The sequence below is a fragment of the Pseudophryne corroboree genome, chromosome 1, assembly GCF_028390025.1.
Source record: "Pseudophryne corroboree isolate aPseCor3 chromosome 1, aPseCor3.hap2, whole genome shotgun sequence".
NCBI lineage: Eukaryota > Metazoa > Chordata > Amphibia > Anura > Myobatrachidae > Pseudophryne > Pseudophryne corroboree.
The window spans coordinates 1,497,060-1,522,779 of record NC_086444.1 but is presented as its reverse complement, the minus strand read 5'-3'; the positions used below and the strand labels follow the sequence as shown (position 1 = coordinate 1,522,779).

The 25,720-nt window shown below is 50.8% G+C and overlaps 1 protein-coding gene across 1 annotated transcript in view; it reads right to left on the bottom strand.

The window, feature by feature from the left end:
- The window catches only part of CA9 (carbonic anhydrase 9), a 283,599-nt gene that overhangs the window by 24,329 nt on the left and 233,550 nt on the right, over positions 1-25,720 (bottom strand). The window lies entirely within an intron of this gene.

Genomic DNA, 25,720 nt, shown 5'->3' with positions numbered 1-25,720 from the left:
CATGTTCGCCCTTACGGATGACATGCAGCTAGGTTTTGATAAGGCTAAGCAGATGAGAATGCCTTCCGCAATTTTCATCAGTGGCTGTGGGGCTTTTTAGTTTTTCTGCCTGCTATGCTGATTCTAGGTCTGCTGCCTATCCTAATGTGGTGGAGTATTTGTTCTTAGTGCACGGGATAGGGTTACCCAGTAGGGCTAGCTGAGGTGCCAGGAAAAATAAGCAGGTGGCCATTGGTTTTCCGGGCTCCCACCCTGGGGATGAGGGTGAGTGTTTTGCTTTTGATGACGGCAAGTGCAGCAGGGGCGTAAAATGGCGTTTTTGCCACTCCTGCACGGCTTGCGGGGCAGTCGCCCAGTCGAACACTGCATTTTCTGTTGCGAGTGGAATACCTTCCGCTCCTGCAGAGGTCAGTGGAGGTGACAAGTACGGCCTCTTCCCCTGTTAATGTAGGTGTGTTTAGTACATGGCTTTGTTTTATACCCCGTCCGGGCCGATTCTCGGCCGTTGTTTTTGCCTCCCCATATCTCATTCCGGCACGCGATTTCCCTCAGGTGATAGGCAGACATTTTAGGCAGTGATATGTTTGAGCATGTGCGCCCATTTCACCGCGCCAAGCCCCCCCCCTTCTGCGTTCTGGGTTTGTGTCTCCCTGTTGGGGTGGTGCCCAGGAAGGTCTCACCCCCATGGGGGTTTTGTTTAATAATGCCATTCCATATGCTTCCTGCAGGGTGTGTTATCAGTCTTTTGATGAGGCCCTGCGTTTTGGTTCGGAATTGCGGCAGTAGTTCCCTTGCACCTGTATTCTTTGCAGTTTCTGGGTTTTCGGTTGGGGAGGGATTTCTATGTAGGTTGCTTGCCAAGGGCTGTTCGGTCTCCTGTGCCTCTTTTGAGAAATTCAGCACTTTTTTGCATTTGTGCGTGCAGGCAGCTTACGGCCCCCCATCCCCCTGTGGTGGCTCGCTACTTTGTTGACTTTCTCTTTGTGGGCCCGGGCGGCTGCTCGGTTTGTGGTGACATCTTAGCTTCAGCTTTGTCTTTGTTTTCGGTCCAGGTTCCCATTGCTTTGGGTCCTACGTGCTGCCTTAGTTATTTGGGGATATAGCTGGTTGCCATCACCTTCCCACGGACCTGGTCCTGCGGCGTCTAGGTATTATTGACGGATTCGTAGGTCGGTGCAAGGGTGGCTCAAGCAGGTGCATATTAGCTGGGCTCTTTACATTTTGTTTTTTGATTTCTTTCAACCTTGCGGCATTGTGGCTGTTGCCATGTTGTCACCCCGGTAGTCTCCAGCTTTTTACTGATTCTGCGGGCTATTGCGGTTCGGGACCTTTTTTAACACAGCCTCTTGGTTTTCCCGTGGGTTCACTAAGAACCTCTTGTTGTTGTAATTGTTCCCAATCGTCGTTGCATCGTGTTATGGGCTCTGTAGTTTTCAGACTGGGATTTGTTTTCAGGTGCGATTACATGGGGGTGGTTCATGCTATTCTTGATCAGCGTTCTTCCTCCCCCTAGGCCCTACGCCTGTTACATCATTTGGTTTTCAAATGTCTGCGACACGCGTATGTTTCCTGGTTGACACGTCCTGGGCATGGCCAATGGGGTGGCGGATGCGTTGTCACGCTTCAACTTTGCTACATTCTGTGTGTTGGTGCCTGGGGTGGAGGCTGATGGTTTTTCCCGTGCCTGACTTGTGTCTGGCAGGTGGCCGAGCTGGTTTAGCTGATTTGGCCTGGACAGTATTGGCTCCTTCCACGGTCAGGATGATGACTCGGATTGGCGTGCTTTCATGGCTTTCTTGAGTAGGTATGATCACTCTGGTATGTCCCCTTAGAAACGATTGATGGCCTTTGTCTGGGGCATTTCCTTTCACTCCAAACTACTACAGCTGGCAGACCCCACCGGGTCTTTCGTACTATCCAAGGCCATTAATGCATGGGTGAAGGAGCACCCTGCACCTGCAGATTTGCGTAGGCCCGTTGATTTGAAGCTATTGATGGACCCGTTAGGTGTCTGGCCCAGTGTGGCGGAGTATGGTCTGTGGTTGCGCTGTTCAGGATAGCTTTTGCGCTGGTTTTCTTTAGGGCGTTCCGGATCAGTGGGTTGGTGGCCAGTAGCAAGTCGTCCTCGGACTCCGGCCTGCCCTTCAGTGATGTTTTATTGCAGTACGACCAGATGCTGTGCAACATTGCACATTCTAGAGTGGATCTGGCTGGCTGGGGTCATTGGTTGTCCCCAAGAACAGCTTCACCAATGTAATAAACGGCATCCCTGATGTTGGCAGTAATGTATAACTGAGCTGTGGACAGATCGGATGTGAAACTGCGTTCTAGGTCATCGGCCCATATTTCTATGGCCTTAGCAACCCACATTGTGGCCATAGCTGGCCTGGCAGCAGCTCCTGTAAGCGAGTATACTGACTTGAGACATGCATCCAGTTGTCTATCCGGCAGTTCCTTAAATGAGGGCGCAGTTGGGATAGGTAGAATTGGATATTGAGTAAGTATGTCACATGAGTATCCACAATAGGTGGGCTTTCCCACTGAGCACAATACTCTGTGAGTTATGGGTAAAAAGAGCTGAGTCTCTTAGGTACCATGAATTTTCTAGTTGGAGTTTTCCATGCCTCAGCTCTAACTTCTGTGAAGTGGCCAGAGTGTGGAAACTCAGCTAGGACTACTTTCTTCCGCTTGCATAGCGGGTCTTTAGAAGTAGTGGCTGGTTCAGCATCCTCGAACTGAAGAGAGAATTTGCCCGCTCTGATTAATGCTGCCACGTTGAACTTAGATGAGGCCTCCTCATCCCCTGAGTGAGATTCTGCATCAGAAACCTCAACCATGTCAACAAGTACTGATGATTCCTCCGAATCAGAGTGCGGTGTGGATTGTGAGTAGACATCAGCGGGTTCGGTTTTACTCGGATTTACTCGAATCTCCTTATTGGCTCTCGGATGTCACGTGTTTTGGTTAGCCAATAAGAAAAATCTGGAAAATCTGATTTTGCAATAATTCTGGCATTAAGAGTGAATCCGAAACCTCTCAGAGGACGGTGTAGTGCGTTTATCCACAGCAGGTGCAGGCAGTGTGCTCTGCACAGATGTAAAGAATCAATCCAACCACTGGGCTGCTGGTATGCATTCAATATCTGGATCCTGGCGCTCAGCATACCGGTGCCGGGACCCAGACCACTGGGATATCGACACCAATTCCCCCTCTTGGGTCCATGACACCCCTGGAGGGAGAATAAATAGCATAGCGTGCCACCGTGCCCGCAGCGTGCCGAGTGGAGTGAGCCCACAAGGTGCTCTATTGCACTAGACCTGCTGCCGGCATTCTGGCGCCCGTCATCCCATGGTCAGGATTCTGACCGCTATGATGACGGGCACCGGTATGTAGATACCAACCCAGGGCTGGTAAACAGGTTGTAGTGGCTGGTAAAAACCCATAGAGGGAGCCATAGGAGGCTGCAGTTGCTATGGAACAGGGGGAGCCAGTGTGGGCTGTACTGGCTGGGGTATACCCATAGGAGGGGCCACAGGTGGGGTAGCTATATGGTCTGCAATTTTAGCCAGTAAGGTTGTAGATAAAGCCCATGGAGGCTCTTGTACAGTAACCGGCTGAGGTGCTGGGAGGCACTGCACAACCCGGGCATAGACCATCCTGAGGTAAAACCTCAGAGTGACAGGTATTATGTCACGTGCCGGGTACTCGCCACCGGGCCCGGAGTCCAAACGCTGCCTGTACGGCTGCTTTCAGTGCTGCTGGGTGGTAGGAGGATGCGGCGCGGCCGGCGGCGGGAATGATGCGGGTTCCGGGAGGCCGGGACTCTGTGGGACCAGTCTGGCTGCAGCGCCCCCGTGTATGTCTACAAAACAGGAAGCGGCCATGTTGGAGACCGATATATCTTTCCACTGGGCTATGGGTAAGTAACCAGCCAATCCTGTTGCTTTACTCCTTATAAATAGGCTCAGGTGTTTGCACTCTCCATTGCTGCTAGTCAGATCCCCAGCCCTGTGCTCCTTCGGATTGTATCCGTCTCTATTCAAGTGTCCCGGTCCTAATTCCGCTCTCAGTGTTCATCCGCTTTCCCCGCTGCGAGATTCCCGCCAGCTCCCCGTTACGCTGTTAGCAGTTAACCGATCAGCAAACGGTACCGCCGGATCATCCAGACTCCCGTGGAGGGCTGCCAGCTTTTCCTGTGTTCTTCAGTCTCGTCTTTCAAACAACCAAAGTCTGCTTTTCCTGTGTTCTTCAGCCTCGCCTTTCAAACAACCAAAGTCTGCATTTCCCGTGTTCTTCAGCCTCGCCTTTCAAACAACCAAAGTCTGCATTTCCCGTGTTCTTCAGCCTCGTCTTTCAAACAACCAAAGTCTGCATTTCCCGTGTTCTTCAGCCTCATCTTTCAAACAACCAAAGTCTGCGTTTCCCGTGTTCTTCAGCCTCGTCTTTCAAACAACCAAAGTCTGCATTTCTCCAGTTCATCGGCCTCGTCTTTCAAACAACCAAAGTCTGCATTTCCTGTGTTCTTCAGCCACGTTTTCCTAACATCCAGTGCTCACAAATCTTCAGTCTTTCAGCCATGTTACAAAACCCATTTTCTTACTGTTCGTCAGTTTTTCAAGGAATCCCCAGTATCCACTACCATTCCGTTGTATGGACTCTAAATTGCCTATTTCTGCTGCACGCTAGTCTGTCTGTTACTGTCAATATAATATATGAAAAGAAACTATCTTCTTCCGCCCAGTTTCCTTCTTACGGGAACATCTACTCCTTCAGATAGCCTGAGTTCCACGGATTCACAGAAACCACCTGTTGTGACACATTACATGCTACCAGAGAGGGGCCCTGCCTGTATTGCCTGGCTTTTGTTAGACATGGTAACAGCAAGTAGTGAACATACACAATATGGTAGTGAGCAGTGTGTAACAGGCACAGCATGTGACAATGAGCGCACACAAATACAATATTAAAGTGTGGCAGAGTTAACACAATACACACCAGTATTCAAGGGTCACAGATAGAAAACATCTTCAGGGAAAGTAAATACAATGTACAGATTAAATAAAGAGAAATGAAGCAGCAGCAGTAGCGTAAGTCACACACAATGCAGAGATGTAACAGCAATGGCCCTGGTATCAGCCACTCCCGCTACTGAGGAGCGCTGTGTATAACATGCCATGTAGGAGAGGTATACAGGGAGACCTGCACAGCTCTGTACAATGGCTGCCCAGGATGAGGGAGGAGCAGTCTAGGGCGGTAAGACCTCTGTGGAATGGCGCCCTGGGCTGGGGGAAGGGCCGCTGATGAATATCATTACCGGTTCTCCTGGACATAAAAGGGTCCCCACCGCCAGTGTACATTATGCCCTGGTAGTCTAGTATGGCCGTGAGTACACTTAATGGACTGGGAGCACATCAGCAGCTGCGGTCTGACTCCCATGACCGCGGTATGTGGAATGCGCAAATCACAGGTCCCGCTAGCGGGAATCCACCTTACCCATCCTCCATGTCTCCGGAGGCAGTCTTGGGGGGCGCCCCTGCGTCTTGCTAGTGAGAAGGCTGCAGTCCCACTGAAATCAGTATGGGGGCATGGTATGAAGGGGGAGTAGCCCAGTGCATCCTGGGAGGCTCACAAGCTTATTATTCAGTGTCAGCAGGGGGTGTAGCGAGGGTGGCTCCGGTAGAGCCCGAGTTCCAGGCGCCAAAAAAGTTAGAGGGCGCACTGCCGCCCACCACTCCCTCTGCGGACCACTGTATTGACAGCAGGAGACACTGACATCCAGCACGTGCTGGAGCTCTGCCGCCCTCTTTAGATATATATATATATTTGCAGGCAAATTCTGTTGTAGCACACCGATGTCTGTGCGCCGCTGTAACTTCCAATAGCCGCCCAACAAAGTGCTGCCGTTATCTGGTGGTGAGCTAATGTCCGTATTAAACCGTCCTCAGTGATGGTACCCTTTGTCACCAATAACCTCTGACGCGTTTCACTCGTACTGGAGCTTTATTGATAAAGCAATCAGCTGCGCACAGACCGTGGAGAACGGAGACGTCCGGTGCCTCCTAGCCGGCTCCTTCCTTATTCTGCATTGCTGACCCTTCACTGGAGAAGCCGCCTCAGTCATTATGCAGTGGTGACCCTTCACTGGAGAAGCCGCCTCAGTCATTATGCAGTGGTGACCCTTCACTGGAGAAGCCGCCTCAGTCATTATGCAGTGGTGACCCTTCACTGGAGATGCCGCCTCAGTCATTATGCAGTGGTGACCCTTCACTGGAGAAGCCGCCTCAGTCATTATGCAGTGGTGACCCTTCACTGGAGAAGCCGCCTCAGTCATTATGCAGTGGTGAGCCTTCACTGGAGAAGCCGCCTCAGTCATTATGCAGTGGTGACCCTTCACTGGAGAAGCCGCCTCAGTCATTATGCTGTGGTGACCCTTCACTGGAGAAGCCGCCTCAGTCATTATGCAGTGGTGACCCTTCACTGGAGAAGCCGCCTCAGTCATTATGCAGTGGTGAGCCCGATAATACCTCACAGATGGCTTAATTGAGCATGTGTGTACATCGGTGTGCTACAACAGAATCTGCCTGCAAATAATCGCGCAGTGCAGCTGTGTAACCGTTACTAGCTACTTGGAAAGAACTTCTATCAGGACAAACATTGATATTCCCTGTGGGACTGAAGGGAACTTAGAGTCCAGTTCTTTTAATATATTCTACAGCAAGGGTGGCCAACCAGTCAGACACAAAGAGCCACAATATCTTGTCAGGTATGTCAAAGAGCCGACATCAGTCCGAAGGCGCGTGTGCAAAAATGGGGTGTGACCTTGTGCCTACTAGGCCACACCCCTGGTATAAAAAGACAATGAAAATGCCAGATTCACATAAAATACATTTCTCTAACGTCCTAAGTGGATGCTGGGGACTCCGTAAGGACCATGGGGAGATAGCGGCTCCGCAGGAGACTGGGCACAAAAGTAAAGCTTTAGAACTACCTGGTGTGCACTGGCTCCTCCCCCTATGACCCTCCTCCAAGCCTCAGTTAGATTTTTGTGCCCGAACGAGAAGGGTGCACACTAGGTGGCTCTCCTGAGCTGCTTAGTGAAAAGTTTAGTTTTAGGTTTTTTATGTTCAGTGAGACCTGCTGGCAACAGGCTCACTGCACCGAGGGACTAAGGGGAGAAGAAGCGAACTCACCTGCGTGCAGAGTGGATTGGGCTTCTTAGGCTACTGGACATTAGCTCCAGAGGGACGATCACAGGCCCAGCCATGGATAGGTCCCAGAGCCGCGCCGCCGGCCCCCTTACAGAGCCAGAAGACAGAAGAGGTCCGGAAAATCGGCGGCAGAAGACGTCCTGTCTTCAACAAGGTAGCGCACAGCACTGCAGCTGTGCGCCATTGCTCTCAGCACACTTCACACTCCGGTCACTGAGGGTGCAGGGCGCTGGGGGGGGCGCCCTGAGCAGCAATAAAAACACCTTGGATGGCAAAAAATGCATCACATATAGCTCCTGGGCTATATGGATGCATTTAACCCCTGCCAAAATACACAAAAAAACGGGAGATAAGGCCGCCGAGAAGGGGGCGGAGCCTATCTCCTCAGCACACTGGCGCCATTTTCCCTCACAGCTCCGTTGGAGGGAAGCTCCCTGGCTCTCCCCTGCAGTCACTACACTACAGAAAGGGTTAAAAAAGAGAGGGGGGGCATTAATTACGCGCAGTATTAAATAAAACAGCAGCTATAAGGGGAAAAACACTTATATAAGGTTATCCCTGTATATATATAGCGCTCTGGTGTGTGCTGGCAAACTCTCCCTCTGTCTCCCCAAAGGGCTAGTGGGGTCCTGTCCTCTATCAGAGCATTCCCTGTGTGTGTGCTGTATGTCGGTACGTTTGTGTCGACATGTATGAGGAGAAAAATGATGTGGAGACGGAGCAGATTGCCTGTAATAGTGATGTCACCCCCTAGGGGGTCGACACCTGAGTGGATGAACTGTTGGAAGGAATTACGTGACAGTGTCAGCTCTGTATAAAAGACAGTGGTTGACATGAGACAGCCGGCTACTCAGCTTGTGCCTGTCCAGACGTCTCATAGGCCGTCAGGGGCTCTAAAGCGCCCGTTACCTCAGATGGCAGATATAGACGCCGACACGGATACTGACTCCAGTGTCGACGGTGAAGAGACAAATGTGACTTCCAGTAGGGCCACACGTTACATGATTGAGGCAATGAAAAATGTTTTACACATTTCTGATAATACGAGTACCACCAAAAAGGGGTATTATGTTCGGTGAGGAAAAACTACCTGTAGTTTTCCTGAATCTGAGAAATTAAATGAGGTGTGTGATGATGCGTGGGTTTCCCCCCGATAACAACTGATAATTTCTAAAATGTTATTGGCATTATATCCTTTCCCGTCAGAGGTTAGGGTGCGTTGGGAAACACCCCCTAGGGTGGATAAAGCGCTCACACGCTTGTAAGAACAAGGGCTCTACCCTCTCCTGAGATGGCCGCCCTTAAGGATCCTGCTGATAGAAAGCAGGAGGGTATCCTAAAATGTATTTACACACATACTGGTGTTATACTGCGACCAGCAATCGCCTCAGCCTGGATGTGCAGTGCTGGGTTGGCGTGGTCGGATTCCCTGACTGAAAATATTGATACCCTAGATAGGGACAGTATATTATTGCCTATAGAGCATTTAAAAGATGCATTTCTATATATGCGTGATGCACAGCGGAATATTTGCCGACTGGCATCAAGTCTAAGTGCGTTGTCCATTTCTGCCAGTAGAGGGTTATGGACACGACAGTGGTCAGGTGAGGCGGATTCCAAAACGGCATTTGGAAGTATTGCCTTATTAAGGGGAGGAGTTATTTGGGGTCGGTCTTTTCAGACCTGGTGGCCACGGCAACAGCTGGGAAATCCACGTTTGTACCCCAGGTCGCCTCTCAACATAAGAAGACGCCGTATTATCAGGCGCAGTCTTTTCGTGGGCAAGCGGGCAAAAGGTTCCTCATTTCTGCCCCGTGACAGAGGGAGAGGAAATAGGCTGCAGAAATCAGCCAGTTCCCAGGAACAGAAACCCTCTCCCGCCTCTGCCAAGCCCTCAGTATGACGCTGGGGCTTTACAAGCAGAATCAGGCATGGTGGGGGCCCGTCTCAATGAATTTCAGCACGCAGTGGGCTCACTCGCAAGTAGACCCCTGGATCCTTCAGGTGATATCTCAGGGGTACAAATTGGAATTCGAGACGTCTCCCCCTCGCCGTTTCCTAAAGTCGGCTTTAACGATGTCTCCTTCTGACAGGGAGGCAGTTTTGGAAGCCATTCACAAGCTTTATTCCCTGCAGGAGATAATCAAGGTACCCCTCCTGCAACAGGGAACGGGGTATTATGCCACACTGTTGTGGTACCGAAGCCGGACGGCTCGGAGAGACCGATTCTAAATCTAAAATCTTGAACACTTACATACGGAGGTTCAAATTCAAGATTGAGTCACTCAGAGCAGTGATTGCGAACCTGGAAGAAGGGGACTACATGATGTCTCGGGACATCAAGGATGCTTACCTTCATGTTAAAATTTACCCTTCTCACCAAGGGTACCTCAGGTTTATGGTACAGAACTGTCACTATCAGTTTCAGACGCTGCCGTAGGGATGGTCCACGGCACCCCGGGTCTTTACCAAGGTAATGGCCGAAATGATGATACTCCTTCGAAGGAAGGGAATTTTAGTTATCCCTTACTTGGGCGATTCCCTGATAAGGGTAAGATCCAGGGAACAGTTGGAGGTCGGTGTAGCACTATCTCAGGTAGTGTTGCGGCAGCACGATTGGATTCTCAATATTCCAAAATCGCAGCTGATTCCGACGACTCATCTTCTGTTCTTAGGGATGATCCTGGACACAGTCCAGAAAAAGGTGTTTCTCCCGGAGGAGAAAGTCAGGGAGTTATCCGAGCTAGTCGGGAACCTCCTATAACCGAGCCAAGTCTCAGTACATCAATGAAATGGTTCTGGGAAAAATGGTGGCTTCCTACGAAGCAATCCCATTCGGCAGATTCCACGCAAGAACTTTCCAGTGGGACCTGCTGGACAAATGGTCCGGGTCGCATCTTCAGATGCATCAGCGGATAACCCTGTCACCAAGCACAAGGGTGTCTCTCCTGTGGTGGTTGCAGAGTGCTCATCTTCTAGAGGGCCGCACATTCAGGACTGGGTCCTGGTGACCACGGATGCCAGCCTGCGAGGCTGGGGAGCAGTCACACAGGGAAGGAATTTCCAGAGCTTATGGTCAAGCCTGGAGACATCACTTCACATAAATATCCTGAAGCTAAGGGCCATTTACAATGCTCTAAGCTCAGCAAGACCTCTGCTTCAAGGTCACTCGGAGTTGATCCATTCGGACAACATCACGGCAGTCACCCACGTAAACAGACAGGGTGACACAAAAAGCAGGAGGGCAATGGCAGAAGCTGCAACGATTCTTCGCTGGGCGGAAAATCATGTGATAGCACTGTCAGCAGTATTCATTCCGGGAGTGGACAACTGGGAAGCAGACTTTCTCAGCAGACACGACCTCCACCCGGGAGAGTGGGGACTTCACCCAGAAGTCTTCCACATGTTTATAAAACTCGACAAGTATTGCGCCAGGTCAAGGGACCCTCAGGCAATAGCTGTAGACGCTCTGGTAACACAGTGGGTGTACCAGTCAGTGTATGTGTTCCCTCCTCTGCCTCTCATACCCAAGGTACTGAGAATTATAAGATGGAGAGGAGTAAGCACTATATTCGTGGCTCCGGATTGGCCAAGAAGGACTTGGTAACCGGGACTTCAAGAGATGCTCACGGAGGATCCGGGGCCTCTACCTCTAAGAAGGGACCTGCTCCAGCAAGGACCCTGTCTGTTCCAAGACTTACCGCGGCTGCGTTTGACGGCATGGCGGTTGAACGCCGGATCCTGAAGGAGAAAGGCATTCCGAATGAAGTCATTCCTATCCTGATCAAAGCCAGGAAAGATATAACCGCAAAACATTATCACCGCATTTGGCGAAAATATGTTGCGTGGTGCGAGGCCAGTAAGGCCCCGACGGAGGAATTTTCAACTAGGTCGATTCCTACATTTCCTGCAAACAGGAGTGTCTATGGGCCTGAAATTGGGGTCCATTAAGGTTCAAGTTTCGGCCCTGTCAATTTTCTTCCAAAAAGAACTAGCTTCAGTCCCTGAAGTTCAGACGTTTGTGAAAGGAGTACTGTATATACAGCCTCCTTTTGTGCCTCCAGTGGCACATTGGGATCTAAATGTAGTTTTTGGGTTCCAAAAGTCACATTGGTTTGAACCACTTAAATATGTGGAGTTAAAATATCTCACATGGAAAGTGGTCATGCTGTTGGCCCTGGCCTGGGCCAGGTGCGTGTCAGAATTGGCGGCTTTATCCTGTAAAAGCCCTCATCTGATTTTCCATTCGGACAGGGCGGAATTGAGGACTTGTCCTCAGTTTCTCCCTAAGGTGGTTTTCAGCGTTTCACCTGAATCAACCTATTGTGGTGCCTGCGGCTACTAGGGACTTGGAGGACTCCAAGTTGCTAGACGTTGTCAGAGCCCTGGACATATAGGTTTCCAGGACGGCTGGAGTCAGAAAATCTGACTCGTTGTTTATTCTGTATGCACCCAACAAGCTGGGTGCTCCTGCTTCTAAGCAGACTATTGCTCGTTGGATTTGTAGTACAATTCAGCCTGCCACAGCCAAAATCTGTAAAAGCCCATTCCACAAGGAAGGTGGGCTCATCTTGGGCGGCTGCCCGAGGGGTCTCGGCTTTACAACTTTGCCGAGCAGCTACTTGGTCAGGAGCAAATACGTTTGTAAAATTCTACAAATTTGATACCCTGGCTGAGGAGGACCTTGAGTTCTCTCATTCGGTGCTGCAGAGTCATCCGCACTCTCCCGCCCGTTTGGGAGCTTTGGTATAATCCCCATGGTCCTTACGGAGTCCCCAGCATCCACTTAGGACGTTAGAGAAAATAAGAATTTACTTACCGATAATTCTATTTCTCGTAGTCCGTAGTGGATGCTGGGCGCCCATCCCAAGTGCGGATTGTCTTCAATACTGGTACATAGTTATTGTTACCAAAAAATCGGGTTATTGCTGTAGTGAGCCATCTTTTCTAGAGGCTCCTCTGTTATCATGCTGTTAACTGGGTTTAGATCACAAGTTATATGGTGTGATTGGTGTGGCTGGTATGAGTCTTACCCGGGATTCAAAATCCTTCCTTATTGTGTACGCTCGTCCGGGCACAGTATCCTAACTGAGGCTTGGAGGAGGGTCATAGGGGGAGGAGCCAGTGCACACCAGGTAGTTCTAAAGCTTTACTTTTGTGCCCAGTCTCCTGCGGAGCCGCTATTCCCCATGGTCCTTACGGAGTCCCCAGCATCCACTACGGACTACGAGAAATAGAATTATCGGTAAGTAAATTCTTATTTTTAAAGCCAGAATCAACATAACATACATTGAAAAAGACACTTCCACATAAAATAATTTAAAAATCCAGATCCACATAATATATATAGAAAAAGCCATATTCACATAATACACTTCAGCTCCTCCATGTGTCACTCCAGCCAGCTCCTTCCTGTGTCACTCCAGACAGCTCCCCCATGTGTCACTCCAGCCAGCTCCTTCCTGTGTCACTCCAGCAAGCTCCCCATCGTGTCACTCTTGCCAGCCCCCCATTGTGTCACTCCAACCACCACCCTCCTGTATCACTCCAGTCAGCTCCCCCATGTGTCACTCCAGCCAGCTCCTTCCTGTGTCACTCCAGCCAGCTCCTTCCTGTGTCACTCCAGCCAGCTCCTTCCTGTGTCACTCCAGCCAGCTCCTTCCTGTGTCACTCCAGCCAGCTCCCCCATGTGTCACTCCAGCCAGCTCCTTCCTGTGTCACTCCAGCAAGCTCCCCATCGTGTCACTCTTGCCAGCCCCCCATTGTGTCACTCCAACCACCACCCTCCTGTATCACTCCAGTCAGCTCCCCCATGTGTCACTCCAGCCAGCTCCTTCCTGTGTCACTCCAGCCAGCTCCTTCCTGTGTCACTCCAGCCAGCTCCTTCCTGTGTCACTCCAGCCAGCTCCTTCCTGTGTCACTCCAGCCAGCTCCTTCCTGTGTCACTCCAGCCAGCTCCTTCCTGTGTCACTCCAGCCAGCTCCCCCATGTGTCACTCCAGCCAGCTCCTTCCTGTGTCACTCCAGCCAGCTCCCCCATGTGTCACTCCAGCCAGCTCCTTCCTGTGTCACTCCAGCCAGCTCCCCCATGTGTCACTCCAGCCAGCCCCCCATTGTGTCACTCCAACCACCACCCTCCTGTATCACTCCAGTCAGCTCCCCATTGTGTCTCTCCTGCCAGGATTCTCCTTTGTCACTCCAGTCTGCTCCCCATTGTGTCACTCTTGCCAGCCCCCCATTGTGTCACTCCAACCACCACCCTCCTGTATCACTCCAACCACCACCCTCCTGTATCACTCCACCCACCACCCTCCTGTATCACTCCAGTCAGCTCCGCCATTTTGTCTCCAGGATCCTTCTGTGTCACACCAGCCAGCTCCCCCTTGTGTCACTCCAGCCCACCCTCATATGTCACTAGAGTATCTGGCTCCCTCAGTTTTCAGTCACTGTAGTGCTGCTGTGTGTCTGGCTGGAGTGCACCAGTTTCCAGGATCTGTTGTGGTCAGGTGACTGAGGGGTCTATTCATGAAGCAGTGAAAAGAGTGGAGAAGTGAGCTAGTGGAGAAGATGCCCATGGCAACCAATCAGCATTGAAGTAACATTTATAATTTGCATACTATAAAATTGTATGGAGCAGCTGATTGGTTGCCATGGGCAACTTCTCCACAGGCTCACTTCTCCACTCTTTTCACTGCTTCATGAATAGACCCCTGAGTGTCGGGAGCCACATTTGAATAAAGAAAGAGCCGCATGCGGCTCAAGAGCCACAGGTTGGCCACGGCTGTTCTACAATGTCACGGGGTATGGCGTTTATGACGGTGCACTGTTACAATTCTAGTTTATTGATCCACCTCTATTAGCGGTCAGATTAGCTGGAATTCAAATTCTAATATACATATACTGTAGCTTATAGAATTGCATGCGTAGTAATAGGATTTACGGATGTGGTTTATTGTATTCTCTTTAAATGCTGATTTTTTTACTACTGAACCTGTGTCAGAATATGCACTTTTTGGTGCATTTTATATATTAATAATCTTATAACTTTATGTGTTTTCACTTATTTCGTAAGCCTGATTAATTATAGAAAAATAGTGCAGAATGAATTTTTGTTAATTTTAGATGCAATCTCCTGTAGCAACAGGAAATTACTTTTTTATGTGCACACAGGCATAATATTCCACTCTGCAGCTGATTGTCAATTAACGGTATAGATCACCTAAGATATTTATCATTTAATTAAATGTGGTATTAGCGCCAAGAGACACATTGGATTAGTATTCTGTGGTCACACTCCTACCACATGAAGCCACGACCCTATATATTTGTTGCGCGCCTGGGGCACGCACTGGCCCTGTTTTAAACTTGGGGTGCCCAGAGGAAACTTTTGCCCTGAGCTCTACAAGGACTAGAACCGGCCCTGTCAGCAATTTAGAATTTTAAAATATGTTTTATTTTCAAATATAACATGCCACCACATGTTGGCCACGCCCCCAATTCCATACAGGGCAGGGAGTGCCGAAATATACCCTTGCTCTGGGCACCTTGGCACCTACTGTAGCTACACCTCTGTGTCTCACTGTCTGCATGTAGCTGTGCACCGGGGTTACTTCTGTCCTGCAGCACCACGCTCTATCCTGGCTGCTGCAGCACCACTCTCTGCCCTGGCTGCTGCAGCACCTCTCTCTACACTGATGCTGCAGCACCACTCTCTGCCCTGGCTGCTGCAGCACCTCTCTACACTGATGCTGCACCACTCTCTGCCCTGGCTGCTGCAGCACCTCTCTCTACACTGATGCTGCACCACTCTCTGTCCTGGCTGCTGCAGCACCTCTCTCTACAATGATGCTGCAGCACCACTCTCTACCCTGGCTGCTGCAGCACCTCTCTCTACACTGATGCTGCACCACTCTCTGTCCTTGCTGCTGCAGCACCTCTCTCTACAATGATGCTGTAGCACCACTCTCTACCCTGGCTGCTGCAGCACCTCTTTCTACATTGATGCTGCACCTCTCTCTGTCCTGCTGCTGCAGCACCTCTCTCTACACTGATGCTGCAGCACCATTCTCTGCCCTGGCTGCTGCAGCACCTCTCTCTTTACTGATGCTGCACCACTCTCTGCCCTGGCTGCTGCAGCACCACTCCCTACAGTGATGCAGCAGCACCACTCTCTGCCCTGGCTGCTGCAGCACCTCTCTCTTTACTGATGCTGCACCACTCTCTGCCCTGGCTGCTGCAGCACCTCTCTCTACACTGATGCAGCAGCACCACTCTCTGTCCTGGCTGCTGCAGCACCACTCTCTACACTGATGCAGCAGCACCACTCTCTGCCCTGGCTGCTGCAGCAGCACCTCTCTACACTGATGCTGCCCACTCTCTGCCCTGGCTGCTGCAGCACCTCTGTCTACACTGATGCTGCAGCACCACTCTCTGCCCTGGCTGCTGCAGCACCCCTCTCTACACTGATGCTGCAGCACCACTCTCTGCCCTGGCTGCTGCAGCACCTCTCTCTACATTGATGCTGCACCTCTCTCTGTCCTGCTGCTACAGCACCTCTCTCTACACTAATGCTGCAGCACCACTCTCTGCCCTGGCTGCTGCAGCACCTCTCTTTTTACTGATGCTGCACCACTCTCTGCCCTGGCTGCTGCAGAACCTCTCTCTACACTGATGCAGCAGCACCACTCTCTGCCCTGGCTGCTGCAGCACCTCTCTCTACACTGATGCAGCAGCACCACTCTCTGCCCTGGCTGCTGCAGCACCTCTCTCTACACTGATGCAGCAGCACCACTCTCTGCCCTGGCTGCTGCAGCACCTCTCTCTACACTGATGCTGCACTACTCTCTGCCCTGGCTGCTGCAGCACCTCTCTCTACACTGATGCTGCACCACTCTCTGCCATGGCTGCTGCAGCACCTCTCTCTACACTGATGCTGCACCACTCTCTGCCATGGCTGCTGCAGCACCTCTCTCTACACTGATGCTGCACTACTCTCTGCCCTGGCTGCTGCAGCACCTCTCTCTACACTGATGCTGCACCACTCTCTGCCCTGGCTGCTGCAACACCTCTCTCTACACTGATGCTGCACCACTCTCTGCCATGGCTGCTGCAGCACCTCTCTCTTTCATGGAAGCTGCAGCACGTCTCTATTTCAGATGTTGCAGCACCTTTCTCTGCCCCAGCACCTCTCTTTGCAGCAGCTGCTGCAGCACCTCTTTCTGTCCTGGAAACTTTTGCCCTGATCTCCACAAGGTCTAGAACCGGCCCTGTCACTAATTTAGGATTTTTATATATTGTATCTTTTCAAATGGAACATGCCACCATATGTTGACTAGGCCCCCAATTCAGTACAGGGGAGGGGGGCACCAAAACATACACTTGCTCCGGGCAATATGGCACCTCACTACACCTCTGGGTGTCAGTCTGCACCAGCATCATACCCAAGGTTAACCCTGTGGAGACCATGGACCCTGAAGAAGAAACATTACTTCTAGAATGAATTGTATTATGTCAGATACATGTAAAGTCCTGCAGACCCACAAGGTGGCGCTCTTACATCAGAAACACAAAGTGCAGGAGTCAACTATATATAACACTGCACACTGCACAGTGTTCCTCAAAGACAGACATATATAGAAACACACCTCCCAATTGTCCCGATTTTCGCGGGACAGTCCTGTTTTTTTGGGACTGTCCCGCTGTCCCACCCGTGGGCCACAGTGTACCGCAGTGGGGGGGGGGGGAGGGGGGGCAGTTGGGAGGCTCCTGTCACTGCATGCGCACAGCGTCTATTCAGTGCAGACAGTGGGAGAGAGGGCATGCCCCCTTAGTGATGAAAATGGGGTGTGGCTCACGATCGCAGGTACTCCCGCGAAGCCGCGCCCCTTTTCCATAGACCAAGCTCCCTTTCCAGGAGCACGCGCAGCTTCGCCGCATGTGTGTCCCTCTTTAGTACCGATGAAAGTTGGGAGGCATGTAGAAACAATGAGATACTAAATGTGGTGAGGGTGGTAAGAGCCATAGACAATATACAGTATATCCTACTGTGCCGTGTGGAGGGGGCATCCCCAGGTAGAACTGAAACCACCAGGTAGCGTGGCAGACACGTACAGGGACACCACCTAGAAAAGCTCCGCCAAAGGCAAGAACTCAACTCAAATAAAGCCAAAAAGACCACAAAGTCCAGACAAAAAATACTGTATACCTGTGATCAGAAAGGAAAATAATGGAAGATCAAGTTTCCATCCATAATCAGGATCACAAAGATCTTCTTTGGCACAATTGTGAGTTCACCTTCATATCACACCTAACGACTCCTGTCTGTGTAACCTGGACACTGAGCACTGGATTTTCATGTTTTTAATGCACTTACAATTTTTAATGTCTCCTTCGGTTACTTGTATGCTTACTTGCAGTATCACATCCTCATGCACCTGCTGACCCTATATCATTGTGTCTTACACACCTGCACATGCTGACCCTATATCATTGTGTCTTACACACCTGCACATGCTGACCCTATATCATTGTGTCTTACACACCTGCACATGCTGACCCTATATCATTGTGTCTTACACACCTGCACATGCTGACCCTATATCATTGTGTCTTACACACCTGCACATGCTGACCCTATATCATTGTGTCTTACACACCTGCACCTGCTGACCCTATATCATTGTGTACATGCTGACCCTATATCATTGTGTCTTACACACCTGCACCTGCTGACCCTATATCATTGTGTCTTACACACCTGCACATGCTGACCCTATATCATTGTGTCTTACACACCTGCACATGCTGACCCTATATCATTGTGTCTTACACACCTGCACATGCTGACCCTATATCATTGTGTCTTACACACCTGCACCTGCTGACCCTATATCATTGTGTCTTACACACCTGCACATGCTGACCCTATATCATTGTGTCTTACACACCTGCACATGCTGACCCTATATCATTGTGTCTTACACACCTGCACATGCTGACCCTATATCATTGTGTCTTACACACCTGCACATGCTGACCCTATATCATTGTGTCTTACACACCTGCACATGCTGACCCTATATCATTGTGTCTTACACACCTGCACATGCTGACCCTATATCATTGTGTCTTACACACCTGCACCTGCTGACCCTATATCATTGTGTCTTACACACCTGCACCTGCTGACCCTATATCATTGTGTCTTACACACCTGCACATGCTGACCCTATATCATTGTGTCTTACACACCTGCACATGCTGACCCTATATCATTGTGTCTTACACACCTGCACATGCTGACCCTATATCATTGTGTCTTACACACCTGCACATGCTGACCCTATATCATTGTGTCTTACACACCTGCACATGCTGACCCTATATCATTGTGTCTTACACACCTGCACCTGCTGACCCTATATCATTGTGTCTTACACACCTGCACCTGCTGACCCTATATCATTGTGTCTTACACACCTGCACATGCTGACCCTATATCATTGTGTCTTACACACCTGCACCTGCTGACCCTATATCATTGTGTCTTACACACCTGCACCTGCTGACCCTATATCATTGTGTCTTACACACCTGCACCTGCTGACCCTATATCATTGTGTCTTACACACCTGCACATCCAGTCTGAATTACCTCTGCTTCTTGCTCACCCTCTCATGTCTTCTCATGTCTAACACCTCCTTCTACTTCTGCAACTACTAAACTTTCTGCTGTAACCAAATTACTGTCACTGATCACTTCCAACACTGGGGTCATTCGTTGCTTCTTATCGCAACCGAGCGAATGGGTAGTTCGCCGGCACTTGCCAGATGGCCGAAGGCTGTAGCTGGGCTGCGATCACCTCTGCCTGATTGACAGGCAGAGGCGGTCGCTGAGCGGGTGGGCGCGGTCCGGCCAACGCAGGTGTGGCCAGACAGTGCAGGAAGCGGCCCGCAGCGGCTGCGTGAAGTCATACGCAGCCGCTGTGGGCTGGGGAGCGACGAGTAGCTCCCGGCCAGCACGCTTAACCTACGCTGGTTGGTAGCTACTCTCAATGTCGGACTGGGGCATGTAGGACATGTTAGGGGTGTTGCCAGTCTGCAGAGGGGGTGTGGCCTGCCACCTCATTAGTTTGACCAATGATTAGAGAGTGCAATGTCTGGGCCGTTTCATAAATATATACAGTAATTCAGCTGCTGCATGCATGATAATGTACCAGAGTAATAACAGCAATGCACTGTAGAATATACACCATAGTCCTGTATAAGGTAACAGTCTGGAACCTAATCCTTAGAGCAGGAGGAGGGCCCCCAGGCAGTGGGGCCCACCGGTGGTTTCCCCTGTACCCATGTGGGCCAGTCCAAGCTTGGTTACTCTTGAAGTGCAAAGGCATTGCCGCTGTGCGATGCCTTTGCACATCTACGGGGGAGGGGGGGGGGCGGCACTGACATGCGGGGGGGGGGGGAAGGGGCGGCACTGACATGCGGGGGGGGGACGGGACGGCACTGACATGCGGGGCAGGCTAGCCCTGTGCTGGGTGTCCCCCCGCATGTCAGTGTGAATGATCTCGGAATGAAGCCTCTGTCCTCTCACCTGTATTTCTGCTATCCTACTGCTCTGTTCATCTTACATCCACCACTCCTATTTCCAAACTTATCACACTACTTACCTCATCCACACTACAGCATGTCACTACATACCTCCCAACATTGAAGTAGATGAAAAATGGACATCTTGGCACGTGTAGCGTGCCCACGCCCAGAAAGGGGTGTGGCCTATGTGGAAGGGGGTGTGGCCTTGTGGGGGGTCCGTGATTGCGAGCCACGCCCCCATTTTCATCTCTATGAGCTGCTGGCATGCCCCCTCTCCCTCTAGCTCACTGGAATAGATGTTTTGCGCATGCGCACAGCGTCTATTTACCACTGCTAAGCAGAGCAGCGAGTGCAGGAGTCTTCCAACGACCCCCCACCACCACCACCATGAAACACTGCAGCCCGTGGGAGGGACAGCAGGACAGACACAAAAAAAGGGACTGTCCCGCTAAAAATCAGGAAAGTAGGGAGGTATGTCACAATCACCCCCAACACTCCTTGTCTGCTCTATCCTTTTCTCTGTCCTTCCCCCCCTAGTCTCCTACATCTCCTCCTCTCTCCCCTCCTCTGCCTCACTTCCACTCCTCCCCTGACACCCCACTGTCACCTCTACCCTACCTGGGGCCCAATCGTCCACCACTCTGCCCTGCTCCCTCCTTCCTCTACCTACCTACCTACCTCACCTCATACCTCTCTGTACCACACTTTACTCCCTACATGCTCACCTGCTGCAGTGTCCCTTCCTAGCCCAGGAGCCAGCACCCTCACTACACCCTCTGTATCCCTGTCTTCTAAATCCATCTCACCTCATTGCTACAGCAACCCTGATTATCTCATTCACATCACTCCCTCAGACTCTCTCCCCCTCTCCTGTGCCCACTGGAATGCCAGATCTGTCTGTAATAAACTGGTCCCCACTCATGACCTTTTCATCTCCAATTCCCTGCATCTCCTAGCCATCACTGACACCTGGATTACCCCCTCTGACACAGTTTCTCCCGCTGCTCTCTCTGCTGGGGGTCTCACATTCTAAACCCCCCCCCCCTACCCTGACCTTGGGGTCACCATGGTGGTGGTGTTGGGCTCCTACTACCCTCTAGCTACTCATACTAACTCATACCACCAGAACCATCCCTTACATTCTCTACATTTGAGGTCCAAGCCTCTTCCAACCTGTTCATCTTCGAGTAGCTGTCATTTACCGCCCCCCCTGGCATTTCCTCCAAATTCCTTGACAACTTTGCTTCCTGGCTTCCTCTCTTCTGACATTCCCTCCATTATCCTAGGTGATTTCAACATCCCTATCGATAACCCCACAAAATCCCTGCCTCTAAACTCCTTAACCTCACCTCTTCACTTGGTCTCTCCCAGTGGACCTCCTCACCCTCCCATGTGAATGGGAGCTCACTGGATCTGGTTTTCAGTCACCGCTGTGATCTTTCTGATTTCTCTAACTCCCTGTTCCCCCTCTCTGACCATCACCTGCTCACTTTTAACCTATCTCTATCTGCTTCTCTATCTTAACCACCTAAGACTACCATCACTAAGTGTAACATTGAGGCAATTGACACCACTTCCCTATCTTCCCTGTTTGACTCATTGCTCTCTCCTATTCTCTCTCTTTCCTGCCCTGAACAAGCTACTTCCCTTTACAACGCATCCCTTACCTCTTCTCTTGACTCTGTTGCCCCACGAACCACTATTCACCGTCGCAGATCGACAACTCAACCCTGGCACACCAAATGCACCAGATATCTGCAAAAATGCTCACGTACCGCTGAGCAACAGTGGATGAAATCACGCTCTAAGGCCGACTTCCTACACTACAAATGTATGCTCTCATCCTACTTTGCTGCCCTTACCCTCTCTAAACAATCTTACTTCAAAAAACTCATCTCCTCTCAATCCTCAAACCCCCGGCGCCTCTTTGCCACTGTCAACTTGCTCCACTGCCCATCCCCGCTTCAACTCCCCTCTTCACTTTCTGCTCTTGACTTCGCCACCTACTTCACATCCGAAATTGACTCCATTCATCAGGACATAACATCCCACCAGAACCTGAGCAACCCCCTTCCTCAATTTCCCGATCCCCCTCTCCTTTCCTCTTACCAACTCCGACATCTTTCTTGCCTGTATCTGGAGAGGAAGTCATGGTCCTCATCCGGTCCTCACCCCCCTCCACCTCCCCACTTGACCCTATTCCCTCCCGCCTTCTCCGTTTCCTCTCTTCTTCTGCCTGTTCCAATCTTGCCCATCTACTTAATCTCTCACTCTCATCAGGCACTTTCCCTTCTGCTTTCAAGCATGCACTTGTCTCCCATATTCTTAAAAAACCTACCCTTGATCCAACCAATCTCTCCAACTACCGACCCATCTCTCATCTCCCTTTTGCCTCCAAACTCCTTGAGCGTATTATCTACAACCGCCTTACTGTCTTTCTTTCTTCCCACTCACTGCTTGACCCTTTCCAGTCTGGTTTCCATCCTCAGTACTCCACTGAAACTGCCCTCACGAAAGTGTGCAATGACCTCCTTGCTGCTAAATCCAGGGACCACTACTCTGCTGATTCGCCGATTCTCCTTGACCTCTCTGATGCTTTTAACACTGTAGACCACCCTCTCCTCTTGCAAATCCTTTACTCACTTGGTTTGCGTGATACTGCTCTCTCCTGGCTGTCCTCCTACCTTTCTGACCGTTCCTTCTCTGTCTCCTCTCATGACTCCACCTCACCCCCACTTCCTCTACCAGTAGGTGTCCCCCAAGGTTCTCTTCTTGGGCCTCTCCTTTTCTCTCTCTACATATCCTCATTAGGTGAGCTCATTAGCTCTTTTGACTTAAAATATCATCTCTACGCTGATGATACTCCAATCTACCTTTCCTCCCCTGACCTCTCCCCTGCTCTCCTCACTCGTATCTCCAACATCTCTCTACTATCTCTTCCTGGATGTCCCAGCGCTTTCTTAAACTTAACATGTCTAAGACCGAGCTGATCATCTTCCCTCCCTCCCGTATAACCTCACCTCCTACAATCTCATTATCTATTGATGGCACTACTGTCTCCTCTAGCCCCCAGTTGCGATGTCTTGGAGTAATCCTTGACTCCTCCCTCTCCTTCACACCACACATTCAGCACCTCTCACAAACCTGCCATTTCCATCTCCTAAACATCTCCAGGATCAGATCCTTTCTCACCCAGGACGCTACTAAGACCCTCATCCACTCACTGGTCATCTCCACATTAGACTACTGCAATCCCCTCCTATCTGGCCTCCCTTAAAAATGCCTCTCTCCACTCCAATCTATCCTCAATGCTGCTGCCCATCTCATCTTCCTCACCAAACGTACTACAGCCACATCCCCTCTCTTGCAGGACCTTCACTGGCTTCCCTTCCCATTCAGAATCCAATTCAAGCTTCTCACACTCACCTACAAAGCCCTCACCCACTCTTCTCCCTCTTACATCTCTGACCTTATCTCTCTTTACATTCCCACCCGTCCTCTTCGCTCTGCTAATGCACGCCGACTCTCCTGACAACTGTTCGCCTCCTCCCACCTACAAGATTTTGCACGTGCTGCTCCTATCTCTGAAATGCTCTACCTCTCCCCATCCGACTCTCCACCTCTCTACAAAACTTCAAACGGGCTCTCAAGACCAACTTCTTCACCAAACCCAGCCAACTCTCCTCCTAACCATCTTGTCTATGCTCACTGTCTACCCCTTCTATGTCACCCCGGTCTGTTAGCACCTCACCTTTTAGATTGTAAGCTCGCAAGAGCAGGGCCCTCTTTCCTCATGTGCCTTTCCTTTTCTTACTTACACTATCTTATTCTCCATACTCCCTTTGATGGCCCCTGACCCCGGGTTTTCTATACCTGTCCTATATTGTCTTGTACTGTAAGTGCTGTTTTCTTGTTTGCTTATTTGATTATGTACTGTGTAATGGGCGCTGCGGATCGTTATGGCACCATATAAATAAAGGATAATAATAATAATTATAATAATTTGTAAACAAAAGGAAGTTACAGTCATTGGAGCACATGTCCTCCTAAGACGGCGGTTTAGCCACGCCCCCATTAGCAATATTTTTTGTGTTGCAAGTTAGCAGTCTACGCAGTACCAAGGCTGACATTCACAGTGGAGGAACAGGAAAATGTCTCCTCCCTAAGGGAGGAGCCCAGAATTATGTGGTCATACTGTAAACTGTGATATATCTCAAAGGTGAGGAACAGGTTAATGACTCCTCCCTCAGGAGGAGCGCAGATATACACGTGGCAGATATACACGTGGCCATGCACTGTGACATATTTCACAGGGGATGAATGTGGAATAGTCTCCTCCCTAGAGGAGGAGCCCAGATACCATGTGGCCATACACTGTGATATCTCACAGGGGAGGAATGGGGAATAGTCTCCTCCCCAGAGGAGGAGCCCAGATACCTTGTGGCCATAAACTGTGACAAACCTCACAGGAGATGAATGGGGAATAGTCTCCTCCCCAGAGGAGCCCAGATACTGTTTCTCCATACACTGTGACATATCTCACAGGGAAGGAATGGGGAATAGTCTCCTCCCCAGAGGAGGAGCCCAGATACTGTGTGGCCATATGCTATGACATATCTCACAGGGGAGGAGAGGGGAAATGTCTCCTCAGGGGAGGAGCCCAGATACCATGTGGCCATACACTGTGACATATCTCACAGGGGAGGAGCCCAGATACCATGTGGCCATACACTGTGACATATCTCACAGGGTGGGGCGGGGAAATGTCTCCTCAGGGGAGGAGCCCAGATACCATGTGGCCATACACTGTGACATATCCCACAGGGGATGAGAGGGGAAATGTGTCCTCAGGCGAGGAGCCCAGATACCATGTGGCCATACACTGTGACATATCACACAGGGGATGAGAGGGGAAATGTGTCCTCAGGGAAGGAGCCCAGATACCATGTGGCCATACACTGTGACATATCTCACAGGGGAGGAGAGGGGAAATGTCTCCTCAGGGGAGGAGCCCAGATACCATGTGGCCATACACTGTGACATATCTCACAGGGTGGGGCGGGGAAATGTCTCCTCAGGGGAGGAGCCCAGATACCATGTGGCCATACACTGTGACATATCCCACAGGGGATGAGAGGGGAAATGTGTCCTCAGGCGAGGAGCCCAGATACCATGTGGCCATACACTGTGACATATCTCACAGGGGAGGAGCGGGGAAATGTCTCCTCAGGGGAGGAGCCCAGATACCATGTGGCTATACACTGTGACATATCTCACAGGGGAAGAGAGGGGAAATGTCTCCCCAGGGGAGGGGCCCAGATACCATGTGGCCATACACTGTGACATTTCACACAGGGGATGAGAGGGGAAATGTGTCCGCTTCAAGTGAGTTACTGTAGGGCAGGGGTGGGGAACCTCAGGCCCGAGGGCCGTATAAGGCCCTCAAAGCCACTTGATCCGGCCCAGCAAGGCTCACCTAAATGAGAAGAGATGCAGAGCGCCCGCTGAGATTTTACCACCAGCGGGCGCCCGGCTCCTCAGCAGCAGCCGGAGGCAGGAGCTCACTCCTGAGCTCCAGCTTCTGGCTCAGGCAATGTACATGTGCGGCTGTGCGGCACTATGGGAGAGACGTCATGACATCTCTCCCATAGTTCCGAGGAGAAGGGAGGGCAGCGGTCCGGAAGCAGGAGCAGGGCTGGTGAGCATTGTGTTTTTTTTTCTTTTTAATGTGTGTGTGTGTATAAGCGGCACTACTAGGGGGCATATTTAATGGGGCATAACTACAGGGGGCATATCTAATGGGGTATGTTTAATGGGGCATAACAACTGATGGGGCATATCTAATGGGCCAAAACAACTGACAGGGCATAACAAGTGACTGGGGGCATAACTACTGACTGGGGGCATAACTACTGACTGGGGG